Raw genomic sequence first — 14,363 nt, 5'->3', positions numbered from 1 at the left:
ACTGTAATGACAACCTTGTATTTACTGATAGAGGAATGCATCTGCAGCAAGTAATATGGATATATGGATTTTGATGTTTTACATTCTGTAATTTTTTTTCCCTACACACTTTTTGTTCTGATGGCAGTGGCATTTTTATGTTATATATCAACCTGCAAAATAAAACTTCAGTCACTGTAGAGGTACCAAACATAACAGAAATGCACAATACAAGAAATGCAAGAATACATGTGCGTTTGCGTGTATGTGGACTAAAGTTTTCACTGCATAAGCCTGGGTGTCCAAGTGATTCGATTATGTTTGGTACCTCCACAGTGCCTGAAGTTTTATTTTGATGGTTACTACAGAGCTTCTGTTGAGCTTTACTAGTTGGTTGGCACTGTTTTGCCTTTTTTGTGGTGTTTTATGTATGAACCTAACTCATAACTGAGCAACTAAAAAGTGCAATGTAGTGAGTGTAGAAAAACGAACCAAAAGACAAGACAGGACGATGGGTCCTCAGAAGTAAAACAAAAAAATAAAAATTTGCTGGAAAGCAATAGTGTCAGAGTGGCTGAAAGGAGTATGCACAAATTTGGAAGATGCCACAAGTGTAACTTTATTTTGGAAGGAGAAGAGGTAAGAATAGGTACTGGTCAGTATATTAAAACCACTATCAAAGGTTATTGTTTTACTTCTGGGATGGTTTACATGGCAGTGTGTTAAGTATGTCGAATGTTCTATATTTGTAAGATCAAAGGGCCATTTAAAGAGAATTTACCAACACCAGTACGATATTTCAAGGCTATATGAAAAGAATGCACTTGCAAAACATGTTAATAACCACCCAGAACATTATTTTAAATACATGGCTATGGAAAAAGTTGAAATGGGTCCAAGAGGGGGACACTTTGATTTATTTTTGCAGTATAAAAAAACTAAAGTGGCAAATAAAGTACAATGCTAGACTACCCCTTGGACTCAATGATGTGATTTCTATTAGTTGTATTCTAAAAATGAAAGCTGAATTTGCTTTTTAAGTATTTTTGTGTAAATTCTGTAGTATGTTTAAAAACAATGTACTGTGTTTTTAAGACAGGCTGGGTTGAAGCTGATTGATTCATTGAGAACATGTGATTTTTTTATTTTATTATATAAGTGGAGAAAGTAGAGTTTTTTTTCATTCTGAAGAAGTCATTTATACCATTGACGAAAGTGCTAAAGTGTGTTTTAATAAAGAGGATCCATCGTCCCGTCACTTGTCTTTTGGCTTGTTTTTCTACTTTTCCTGGTTTGGAGTGTGTTCTTGTTGCAATGTAGTGTGACTGTGAGAAAATCCTTTCCAGAGAACATTATCATAAATTTACAGTATTTATTATTTACTGTGTTTTTTTAGTTTTAGCCAGACACAATAACTTATACAGGTCAGTGTAACTTATCCCAAGTAAAAAGAACTGGTAAATGAAAGTAGTTCATTAACTGGATGGCCTCATTTCTTTAAAAAAATACAGTAGTCCTGCAGTTCACCTCTTACAAAAAGATAAAATACTGAATAGTTGGTCTTGATACCAAATTGCTTTGGCTGACTAAGTTTGCAGATGACTGCAAGCTGGGAATAGACACTGAATCCTCAAATGACTTAGCCATCCTGCATGAAGTTTTGTCTCAAACAAATCATGGAGTGAAACTAAATTCCAAAAATGCAATATCATTTCCTTTGGGAAATCATCTACCCTGGGGAACTACCACATTGACAATACATTATTAGGAGATGACCCAGTTGTTTAGGATTTGGGAACTTATGTGGACAATGACCTAACATCTGACCAACGTGTGTCCACTGTCATAAGAAAGTCATTCTACATTGTACAGCTTATAAACAAAGGGATTGTGTCTAGATCTACTGATGCCACTGTCCCCTTTTACTCAGCCCTCATTAGGCCAATCATTGAGTATAACACCCCTTTGAAATGTATCTGTCTAGACACATGCCACACACACACAGATACCTTACTAAAATGATATAATGCCTAAACAACATGTCCTACATGGACCAACTCAAGGCTGCTAAGAGGTGACCCGTGCTTGGCATACACAACATCCTCTGGCCCAGAACTGATGGACCTACTGCACATATGGAAGTTAATGACATCAGAAATACTTAGTCTGGGGATCAAAACCTCTTTTGCAGCATCAACAGAATGGTTTGAAGGGAAAGATATATTCACAGAGGATGACGCTGTTCTAGAACAGACTCCCATCCACATAAAACAAAGCTCATCCCTGTCCATATTCAAGCACAACTTGGATCTAGGGATGGCTAATGGAAATTTTATCCCAGGACTCCCCCCTGTACTACTAATGGATAGAAACAGCTATTAAATGTTTTAGCTCACTCATGGGTCCAGTTAAATCATCAATGGTATGACCCACTTATTGTCAATATAGGCAATATATAATTATCAGCCATGGGATGGATAAGACCAATCTAACACCAAACAGGATAGGTTAATTCAAGCAACAAAAGGGAAATTGTCTGGGCTTAAAATGGCTCACAAAAGCAGCTAGTCCAGTTCTTACCTATGAACCTTTGTGATCAGTGTGACATCTAGCACACCACCAGTAGTTTTATAATCCAGGCATCCATGTCCACGTGTTATAACACCACAAAATTCCAACTCTGTCATTCACTTTCACTCCACACAGAAAAGCCAGATGCACAGAGTTCATGTTTAAAAGTCCAGATCTAATCAAGGCCCTGGGGCTCAGGTGCTTGCAGTAGACCCCCAACAAGAACAAAAGTAAATCTAAAGTTAGTTTACAGATCTGGATGTTCAAGCTGAAAACCCAGGGAAATGCAGATTCAGTCATACCATGCAGTGTTTAAAAGACATTCCTCACCAAAGAGTACTATTTTTAAATTTATTTTTGAAAAGATCCAAACATTTTCCAACACAGTTCAGTCTGCATGCCTGCCTCAGATGATTCATCTTGAATGGGGGGGGGGGGGGTCTGTGAAACAAGCATAATCAAGCAGTTTGCAGAACTATAACTCACAATGTTTTAAAAATATTCAGTTTGGAAGGCATATCATCTATTCTAGAACTATGTTAAAAATTTGAAGTGAACTCCAGCAAACAAGCATGTTTCAAAATGTATTGAAGTACACAGACCTATCCATGCTTCATACACAAATCAGAATTCTTCCAGAAAATAATGTATCCCCATTTTGAGTCTCTTCCTCAAAATTACATGATAACTTATTATTTCAGCTATCAAAATGTTTTAGGAAGAGATGTTTGATTGAATAGTTTTTATTTATAGTCATAAGATTATAAACAGACATCCTAACTATTTAACATGTGACTTCAAGAGATAACTCCAATTGATACAGAGATTTTGCAGAATCACTAGGTTCACAAAATGGTGGAGAATATATGCGCAACAAACTAAATGCTAGGACAAAAAACGGTTACTGTTAATGTTAATAATATCTTATTTTCTTAGGTGGTATAATACTTGTATTAGAAACTGGATAAACGATTCCCTAAAATAAGAAATACTGGGTTAGCAAATTGGTGCAACTAAGGAAATTATTTTTTGAGCTGTGATACAGAATTGGAATTGCCTAGACATAGTAATGCCTTGCTGAATTTAATTCTGGCCATTGCCAAAAAAGCAATTGGTAGAAAATGGAATCCAAAGGGATAAAATAAATGGAAGCCAAAGGGATAAAATAAATGGAAGTGAGATCTTTAGAAATGGATAGGAGCAAATTACATAAAAACTGGGAACTGTGGGAACAATACATGCAGAATAATTCCAAAGCAAAACAGAAGATGCCATACCAGGTGGTTTATTGTTAGTACTTTCGTTCACAATATAAAATGAACTTCATCAGACAAACCCCTTCCACTACAAGTAAACAAACCTAATAATAAATACTAAAAGAATGAATAAACAATTAGAATCACTCACTAAAACAATTTAGTAAGAAATTAGCCAGCCACTAAATTCATAAAATTACCCCATATATAAATTCTTACTATGAGGGCACAAACAATAAACAAAAAAATCTTGCTATTTTCCCGTCTTACTAAGCTAGACAAGTCCAATTTCAGATACCTGCTGATATCTGGACTGTGTTTAAGCTTCTGTGTTTGGCCATACCTTACTTGGGCAAAAAGGAAGTTTCTTTGTTCACCAGTGAGAGTGGGGAGCTCTGAACAGCCTACCTGCCCTTGGAGGAGTGGTTTCTGCCCAGAAACTGTAGTTTTATTGGCCATTTTGGGCTAATTTCTATCTCTTTAATCTTTCTGATATAAAAAAATGCATTTGCGCGGTTTTGCGCACCAGGCAGCGCCGGTTAGCTAGGGTTAAATTATTCCCGACTCCACGAAGTCTACTCTTCAGTTTCTCCCTTGGAACTAGACAAACCTTCAACTTTGGCACTCATACCATTCATTTTACAGCCCAGCACTTGCTTAAAACTCATAACAAGCACTAAATACCCTAGCACTAGCCCCCCTTATACTGTCCAGAAGGACAAGGCTCTCTATTCGTCCCCACCAGTCAATCAGAAAAACAGCTCACTCTACATATTCAGGCATGTCCAAAGGGCAGTTTCCGGTGTACTCTCCAGTCCAACTGGTGAATCTGGGCATTTTGAGGCAATGTTACAACTGCCTCATGTACGTAGACAACCCTCTCCTCCTACCACCGAACACTAATATATGCAAGAGATGCAATTGTACAACCAGACTGGAGGCAAAGCTCTCTCAACCCCACACTGTAACTGACTGTCAAGAGGAGAGGGGTAATACTTGCAACACACCACCAGTCTCACATAGACCTAACAAACCAACACAGGCAAATGACACACATAAATACACGAAAACATACTCGGAGGCTTTAAATAAAAATCTGCAAAAGCAACAGAAACCTCCAAAGCAGACATCCAAGCAACCTCCACAACCCATCACCAACCATGAAACACACATTTCACATAATAAGTGTGCCACGCAATCACAGCCCTTAAGGCAAAATAACATACCCAATACACTAGTGATAGGTGACTCTATAGTCAGGCACACTGTTGTCCCACTAACAAGGCTGGACAAGGAGAAGGTTACAGTTAACTGCCTATCGGGCGCCAGGATCCGCCACATAACACAAGCGCTCAGGTCACTCCAGAACAAGTACAAATATGACTCTGTCATTGCACATGTTGGTCTGAATGACTTGAAACGTACCACCCTGGACTACATGAAAAGAGACATGGAAGAGCTCTCTGATCATGTAGCCCAGGCAGGTATGACCCTGACCCTGAGTAGCATCCTGCTCTCACCAAGAATGATGTCACAGTATAAAGAAAAAATGATCAACTTCAACAATTGGCATGTCATTCAAAGGGGATCCAGTATCTGTCTGCCTGGGATGACATGCTCGACAAGCCATGTTGCTTCTCAAGAGATGGCTTGCACCTGTCACCCTTAGGCTTTCAAATACTGGCAAAGGTGCTTGTCGCCCCCATTGTGCCTTTTTTAGGAAAGGCTCAAAAGACAAACCCACCACCGTAAATAGCACAAGTAACCAAAAACTGAGGGTAATGCTACTCAACGCCAGAAGTCTAAACATCAAAATGCACACACTCAAGGCACTCCTCAGTATGGAGAGCATCAATATCTGTGCAGTAAAAGAAACCTGGTTTAAGGATCCAGAGAGCACCCCAGCACTACCGGGCTATAACTCATACCATACCTTTCGGCCACAGAACCCAGACTAAAACATAAAAGTCGGGGGTGTATCCATATTCATCAAGGATACTCACACCTCCAGGTTAGTGGCACAGCACGATGCATCAGAGATCATCCAAGTAGAACTAACAATGGGCAAAACTTCAATCCAAATTATAACTTCCTACAGATCACCCACCATGACCCAGGACCCCCATTCCGCATTTCTGGAGACACTGGGAAGTATGAAGGTCCTACCAAACACCCTAATACTGGATGATTTCAACTACCCAAACATTAACTTGGAGAACTACTCAAGTACTAACTCCCTTGGCCAACACTTCCTAGAATTTATAAACTTGAACGCCCTGGATCAACTGGTCAACACCCCCACCAGAGGGAACAACATATTGGACCTGGTCATCACCAACATGGGCGACCAGTGTTCCACACCTGATATCAACCCCTCGCTGGTTAGATCAGACCATAGACTAATCACTCTGGATATTCACATTCTGCCCCCAACCCCAATGAAGGAAACCACCGTGAAAAACTTTTCAAAAGCAAACTTCACGTTGCTTAAGACTGAGGTGGAAAGGCTCACAGCCCCCACGCCAATGGACAATGCTGTCCAAGCTGCTGAAACCTATACAAAGGCACTATATGATCATCTGCAGGAATGCATGGATCGTGCTATCCCAAGTAAAACCAACACTCACTCCTCCAAGAAAAGGAAACCAGTCTGGTGGACCCCTGCCATAAACAGGTTCTACAATAGAAGGAGGAAACTAGTACAGATAAGAGCAAAATCCCTAGAAGGAAAGACATCCCTGATCAGTATCAGCAAGAAACTATGATCCCTCATTAAATCACCCAAGGCTAGCTTCGAAAGAAAAATTTCCAAGGACTCCAAAGATAACCACAAAGTGTTCTTTAGCTAATGTCAAGAACCTAAGTGGAAACTCTCAGATCTACTCTGAGTTGGTGCAGAATGGCACAAAATACACTGAACCGACTGATATTGCCAACATTTTGGCAGACAGGTTCAGTGCAAATTTCACAGCCCTCTCACCCCCTAAAGGGCCCATAACCATACCAGAAGAATGTAAGGCCCCAGCAACCACCGACACACAGGTTAAGACAGCCCTATCCAAAGCCAAAAACACAGCCTCAATGGGACCGGACGGTGTCCCAGGCTGTGTCTTACAAGAGCTCCAAAATGAACTAACCCTTCACCAAAACACACTGTTCAAACTCAGCCTTTCTACAGGCTATGTACCCACAGAGTGGTGCACAGCAACAGTTATCCCACTCCACAAAGGTAGCGCCACAATGGACCCCAGGAACTATCGCCCTATAAGCCTGACTAGCCTGGTCTGCAAGGTTATGGAGCACATCATCATGGAACTCATTAACAGAGACATGGGGAACCTCCAAACTTTGGACCCCACCAAGTTTGGCTTTGTTAAGGGCAGATCATGCCTCCTAAACCTGGTGGACTTATTTGAGACAGTTACCAAGGCATTAGATGAGGGTAAGGAGGTCCACACAGCCTACCTAGACCTAGCAAAGGCTTTTGACACCATTTCCCATTCTAGTACTATAGAAAAAATGACCAACCTGAACATTAACCCCTACGTCATGAGATGGGTTGCAAATTGGCTCATGGACAGAACCCACACAGTGAGAGTTGCAGACTCTAGGTCCGACTCCAAACCGGTTACAAGTGGTGTCCCCCAGGGCTCAGTCCTAGGACCCCTCCTGTTCGATATACACTTCCCAGAGGTACAGGCAAGCACAGGAGGACTTTGGCTGACCAAGTTCACAGACGCCTGCAAACTAGGGGCCATAATTGATTCTCCGGCTGATACAGACACCCTCCAGAAGGGTCCCACTCAGACGGATACCTGGTGTCAAAATTATGGCCTCAAGCTGAATGCCAAAAAGTGCATAGTCATCCCCTTTGGAAAAAACAAAGTACCCGTGAACTACCACATAGGTGGTAGTCCCTTAAATACAGAAAAAGTAATAAGGGATCAGGATGCCCAAGTAGATAGCAGTCTCTCCTTTGATAATCATATTGTCAAGGTGGTTAGAAAATCCTTCTATGTGGCCCACCTAATCTCAAAAGGGATTGAATCCAGAACAAAGGATGTTATTGTGCCTCTCTACTCATCACTTATTAGACCCATTATAGAATACAATGCCCCATTTGGGATGTACTTTACAAGTCACCCGCAACAGCTGGAAAGACCACAAAAGTACCTCACCAAGAGGATTACTGACCTCAGACAGATGACCTATGCAGCCCTACTAAAGAAACTCCAGCTGTACTCGGTTGTATACTGCTTACTCAGAGGTGATCTCTGCTTGACATACAAGGCCATTTCCAACCCAAAATTGATGGATATGCTCCACCTAAAAAAAAACAAATCTCTGAGAGCCACATGCTCTAGGGATATAAACCTTACCACAACGATAAATAGGACGTGCTGGAGGGATAGATTCTTGACCCAGAGCCTCCCCATGCTTTGGAACAATATACATCAGGCAGAGCCCCTCACTAGCACTCTTCAAGAGAAACCTTGACGGGTGGATGGGAAACAGAAAATTTGCCCGGAGGATCACTGCAGTGGCTCTGCTGGACAGAGGCACAGGGAACTAATGGCTCTGCTGGTCAGAGGCACAGGGAACTAATCTAAGGGGGTGGCAAAAGCCGACACACTCTGGCTAGACTTATAAATGCCCTTGGGCAGATAGCCTAGTACTTACCTATGGACCTATGAACCTATAAAATTTGTCAAATAGCTACATAAGTTCATATATAACATTTCCCTAAAAATATGGGTGTAAATAGATAAGTACGCATACCCACATTCCTACCTTTCTAAGGATTTAAATTTGAATGCACATTTTATCGAACAATATTCATTTAACCATGGGAAGACATATGCATTTGTTTTTAATTGCCATAAAAGCTCTTTTTCTTCTAAATTCAATTCCCATGGCTTGCCCCTTATATCTTTCCCAACGTGTTCTATAATTATGTACTTAAAATGATGGGTTGGGTTTTCAGCAACATGTTTTGCCAAAGCATTGGTAATATTATGCTTAGTTACATGGCAGTTCTTATATTCATTGTTTCAATGGGTGCTCAGTCTTCCCTGTATATAGAAGACATCACACTGTTGACACTTAGCAAATTAAATCACAGCTAGTGTCTCACAATTAAATCTACCCTTTATTTTATAATTCTTACAATAATGGCAACTTCCATACTTGGTCATCCCTACATTAAATAAATTTGTTGTATATTTCTCAAGTATTCCTTTAAGATTACAGCCTTTCCTAAAGATTATTCTAGGCCTGTTTCCCAGAATGTTCCTAATAGTGTTATCTTCTTTAATAAATGCCCAGTTTTCTATTATAGTGTCCCTCAACTTAGTGGCATCACTAGAAATGGGGGTTAAGAAACTAATGTTAAAACTACTGACATTATTAAACCCTTCAGTGTTATTATCCTGGGGATCCTGTTGATTCACATCGATAGATTCTCCTATCAACTCACACTTACATAAGATAGGTTTAAAGTGACCTGAGTCTCTCTTTCTACTAACTTCAATAATCATTTGGTCAATTAAATCATCTGGGTACCCCTCCCAAGGAACATATGTTTTAGTCCTTCACATTCAGTATTAAATATCAGTGTTTAAAGATATCATTTTGGCAGCTCTTACCAATTGCCCTTTTACAACAGCCCTATTCTGATGGAATGGATGACTGCTTTCAAAATGTAAGAATGTGCTGGAATAAATAGGTTTTCTAAAAATCTTTGCTAAATACATATAATTAGTTTTATCCTTAGTTAACTGTACATCCAAAAAGGTAATGCTGTCAGTTGCAAACTGAAATGTAAATTGTAAAAAGGTGGTTAGCCTAGTTATATTATTAACAAAGTCTCTAGCTGAATTAAAATCCCCTTTCCATATGAAAAACATAGCATCAAGGTAACGTGTGTACCAAAAGGCATCATCAATAAATTTTGCATTTTGGAATAAGTACTTCCTTTCCCAATATGCCATTATGCAATTGGAAAAACTGGCCCCACAAGGTGAACCCATCACCACCCCGTTTTTTGAAGGAAAAATTAATTATTGAACAAGATGAAATTATTAGATAGACCAATGTCTAAGAGTGTCTCAATCAAATTCACTTCTTGGCCCCCGACCCCTTTAGACAGTAAAGAATCATGGGTCCACTCAATCTCCAAATTCTGGGGTATAACAGTATATAAATCCTTAACATCCACTGTAAGGAAATTATAATCAACATTAAAATCCAAATTAACATCCACTGTAAGGAAATTATAATCAACATTAAAATCCAAATTGTTGATCCCTTCCAGGAAACTCCAAGAGTCACAACAAATTTGGGGTTCATTTGCCAAGGGTCCTTTGATTTTATTATCAACCAGTTTCACACATGCATAAGTTATAGATTTCCTTCCGTCCACTATAGAGTGGAAAGGGGCGCGCTCCAAGTCCTTATGAATTTTTGGCGTACCAAAGATAACAGGTGTCAACGGTGCCATTATGTTTAGATAATTGTATGTATCTAAACTTATACTGGCTTCAATGAACAAATCATTTAGGGTTGATCTAACACGTTGATATGCCCCCATGTAATTCATTAAGTGAAACCTTCTCATAACTTTCACTCTCCAAAATAAGGTACATTCTATTGATATAATCTGATTCATTCATAAAGACCAGCCTGCCCCCCCCCCCCAATCTGGTTTCATTACCCTAATTTTATGTTCTTTCATCATGTTCAAAAAATCCCTTTCTTTCCTAGGCATGTTGACATTATAAATTCCCCCAATTGGCTTGTTTAACATGGCTCTAATATCCATTTTGCAAAGTTTTTCAAAGACTTGACAATGTTACATGCATAGGTGGATTAAATACACTAGCTACTCTAAGATCATTAATGATTTGCATATTATTACCTAAAAGAACAGTTAAATTCAACTTATGAAGAGACAATTTTAGGTCCAACAAAGTTCTAGGTATATCCACTCTAGCTGAAGGGACAAAAGTGAGTCCTCTAGCCAGAATCTCGATGATCTCTAGGGGAGCATCAAAAGAAGAAAAATTATAAATCTTAAAGTCTCCTTCTTGATTAGTTAAAATGACTGGCCCATTTACAATCCTTGTTTCCTCTGAGGCTGAGGCTATCTTTTCTGTCAATTTTGCCAGTTCCACTGCTGGCTCTGATACACTCCCTGCTGTGGCTGAAATTGTTTCTTCACATGGCTCCCATGAAAATGCTGTGGATTATGTTGATTGTTGGGAAGCCCTTGCTTACTATACATAGCATTACACTGCTGATAATCCTTAATACATTCACTATGTCTAACAGGAGAGTTTTCATCATTCTCGTCTCTACTTACAAGGGAATCCTTAATGATGTCATCAGGTTGGGTGGAGTCAACATTATTGGGTATCACAGCAACCCCCATACCAATAGTTTGCTTTGTTTGTAACTCGGGAGTTTCAGGATAAGCCAGCCCACTATCATAATCATACTTATCCTGGCTTAATTTCTTCATTTTAATTTCCATAGACCTAGCAATGTTATTCTCAATACTCAAAAAAGTGTCAGTAATCGTATTTATATCACCCCAAATCATTATCTGCTTTTATATCCCATTTGAATGTTTCAAGTTCAATTTTAAGATCTTCCATTTGTAAATAGTAATGTTTGATCAACAGTTCGAGAAATTCAAGCCCCTGTTTATCAAACAGCTGTATCTATTCATGATGGAATACTGAATTTCTAATTACCCCTGTAGGGCACTGCCATTGGCATAACCCTTTTGGGATGTGTTTTCTCTGGATACATTCATGGAAATAGCGCAATGTTTTAAAGTTAAACATTTTATGATCAAACATTTTTAAATTAGAAACCAATGTTCTTTGCATATCATTAACGTCATTTGTATTATTATGAAGAGTGCTGGCTGAGTTGAAAATGTGCAATCAAGTTGGTTCTTTTAAATAGTCTGTCAATAGTGGAATATCAGTACTGCTGGAAATACATTGTTTCAGCACAGTGCCTTCCCCAGCAGTATTTCTGACAGACCCATTAATTTCTTGACTCAGATCAAGCTCTTCATTAAGATACTCACTCAATGGTGCTGTGGATATAGAAGCATAAGTAATGGTTTGTTTAGGCATACCTGAGATGTTATTAGTAGCTGGCCTCCCAGAAATATTATTGATGTTATCTAGTCCGGAGATCCTCCTTGACAAAACATCCACACGTCCGGTTAATTGCTGAATAAGGGCAGTAAGGTTGCCAGTGGTATTCACCTCAGTGGCTGTCCCTCCTGCTCCAGTATTATTTCCATCTTGGGAAAAAAGGGATTGTGAATTAAGGACACTCCCACTGGCCATCTTCGAACAAAACACACAAACCACGATGAAGAATAAAACCAGAAGACTTCCAAAACAAAACAGAAGATGCCACACCAGGTTATCCTTTATCCCAATGGTTTTATTGTTAGTGCTTTCGTTCACAATATAAAATGAACTTCATTAGACAGACCCCTTCCATACAAGTTAATCTTAAACAGATCATCCGATTAACCATCATTACAGAATTTGGAAGTTATTAGTAGACTCTGATTACCTGAGTGAAGGCAATGTGGTGTGAGCAGTGCTTGAGAATGTTCTGTAGAGATCTGCATGTGTGTGGTTTGTGTATTATTTTGTGAGTAATTTGAAGATGAATGAACATAAGGTGATTAGGTAGTTCTAGCAGCTGAACTTCTTTAGAGTTAAGCAGTGGTGCATATAGTAGGAGGCATTAGCTGCAAACTTGGCTACTTTGTTAAAGCATGCCTCTGATTTATTTAGTAGGGTGGCTTGAATGCTGGTTAATATGGGTGATGCATAGAGAAGGGAGAGGAGAAGGTAGGAGGATGTTAAGGATTTTCTTGATGCATCTGTGAGGTAGGTTTTGTTTCAGTACAGGAAGCCCAGATTTTCATGAGTTTTCTTGATGGGGTATGTGATATGCAGGTCAGATTTTAGGTTACTGTCTATTATGACTCCTAGTAGTTTGATATTTGTTACAGTTTCTATGATGGTGGTGTTCTTCAAAGCAATATTAATGGGTGTACAGGTTGTTGAATGAGATTTGAGTGTGAAAAGCATTAATTTTGTTTTTTTTGGCATTTAGGATTAGCTAATGAGCCTTTAGCCATAATTCTATTGATGTCAAGCAGTCTTTAGTCATTTGTTGAAGTAATGGAAGGGCTGATGTTGAGCAGATGATTGTGGCATCTTTGGCATATTGCAATAAGGTGGCAGGTTTGTTAGCTTTGTGCAGGTTGCTGTGAAAATATTGAAAAGTACTAGGCCTAGAACTGACTCTTGTGGTAGACCAACAGAAACAGAAGGAAGGAGAATAGGTTCTGATTCCATTTTACAGCCTGTTGTCTGTTGGAGAGACAGCTACAGAACCAAGTAAGAGCTAAATGCCACAGGGATAGTGGAGATAGTTCACTGAATAGGGGTTGGTGGGATACTGTGTCAGATGCTTTTGATAGATCCAGGAACAGGGAGGATATTAGGTTACCATTATTTCTCTTGACATTTATGGTTTCTGAGAAATTAAGCCGTTGTGCTGTGGTGTGGTCAAAAGCCATGTTGTATGTGAGAGAGTAGTTTGCTGTTTATGAGCTGGGTTAGGAGATGGAAATGTATGCATCTTTCAAAGATTATGGACAGAGAGGAGACAATTGTAACGGGGCAATGGTTGGAGATGCCTGTGGCTGATAAACCTTTGTGAAGTTGTGTAATATGTGTTTTTTTTTTCAGGTAGTAGGTACATAGTTTTCTGTGAGAGAGCTATTTATGAGTACTGAGATGGGGTATGACAAAACATCAGCAGCTAACTTCAGGTACTTGGGTGGGGGAGTCAGCAGCAGGTACAGTGGTTTTCAGTTTTTAAAGGTAATTTTTGAGAGTTGAGGTAGGTATTTGGTGTAAAGAAAAGAGAGGGGTAGGGGTAATGTCGATGAGAAACAACACATCACTGCAAACATAACTAAATATACCAACTCTGAGACTGCACTTCAGTGGGGAAAGGGGCAAATTCATGATGACAGCAAAGCGTTTTTTTTTCCGCTAGGAAAAAAAAATCCAATTGGTTGTTCATATAACTGGCAGTTCACTGTTTACGGGCCAATGAAAAGGCATTCAGTGGAATGCCTCTTCGTTAACACAATATAGACCCCAATTTTAATATAATGTATCCTGGAAGAAGGCTTTCTTCATCGTTAATGTTTGGTTTTAGCCAATTTCAGGGATTATCCAAATGTCTGGGTTGTGTGCTACAGTGCATGCATGGAGATCTGGAATTTTGTTGTGGGTACTTCTGAGGTTTATATGCATTAATACAAGGTTGCGGTTAGAATTAGTAGAGGGGATGTTGGTAATGGCAGGAGTTGATGGGTTAGATGAGTTTGATTGGTTTGAAGGGATAGTCCAGGGTTTCGGTGGAAGTTTCCACAGAGTGGGAGAGCAGAAGTGGTACCAATTTTTATATATTTATCTTTTTGGCCAGATACTGAAACATGGG

Source organism: Protopterus annectens, chromosome 11.part0 (assembly GCF_019279795.1).
Source record: "Protopterus annectens isolate FY-2018-M chromosome 11.part0, PAN1.0, whole genome shotgun sequence".
NCBI classification, from domain to species: domain Eukaryota; kingdom Metazoa; phylum Chordata; order Ceratodontiformes; family Protopteridae; genus Protopterus; species Protopterus annectens.
Note: the sequence above shows the minus strand (reverse complement) of the source record.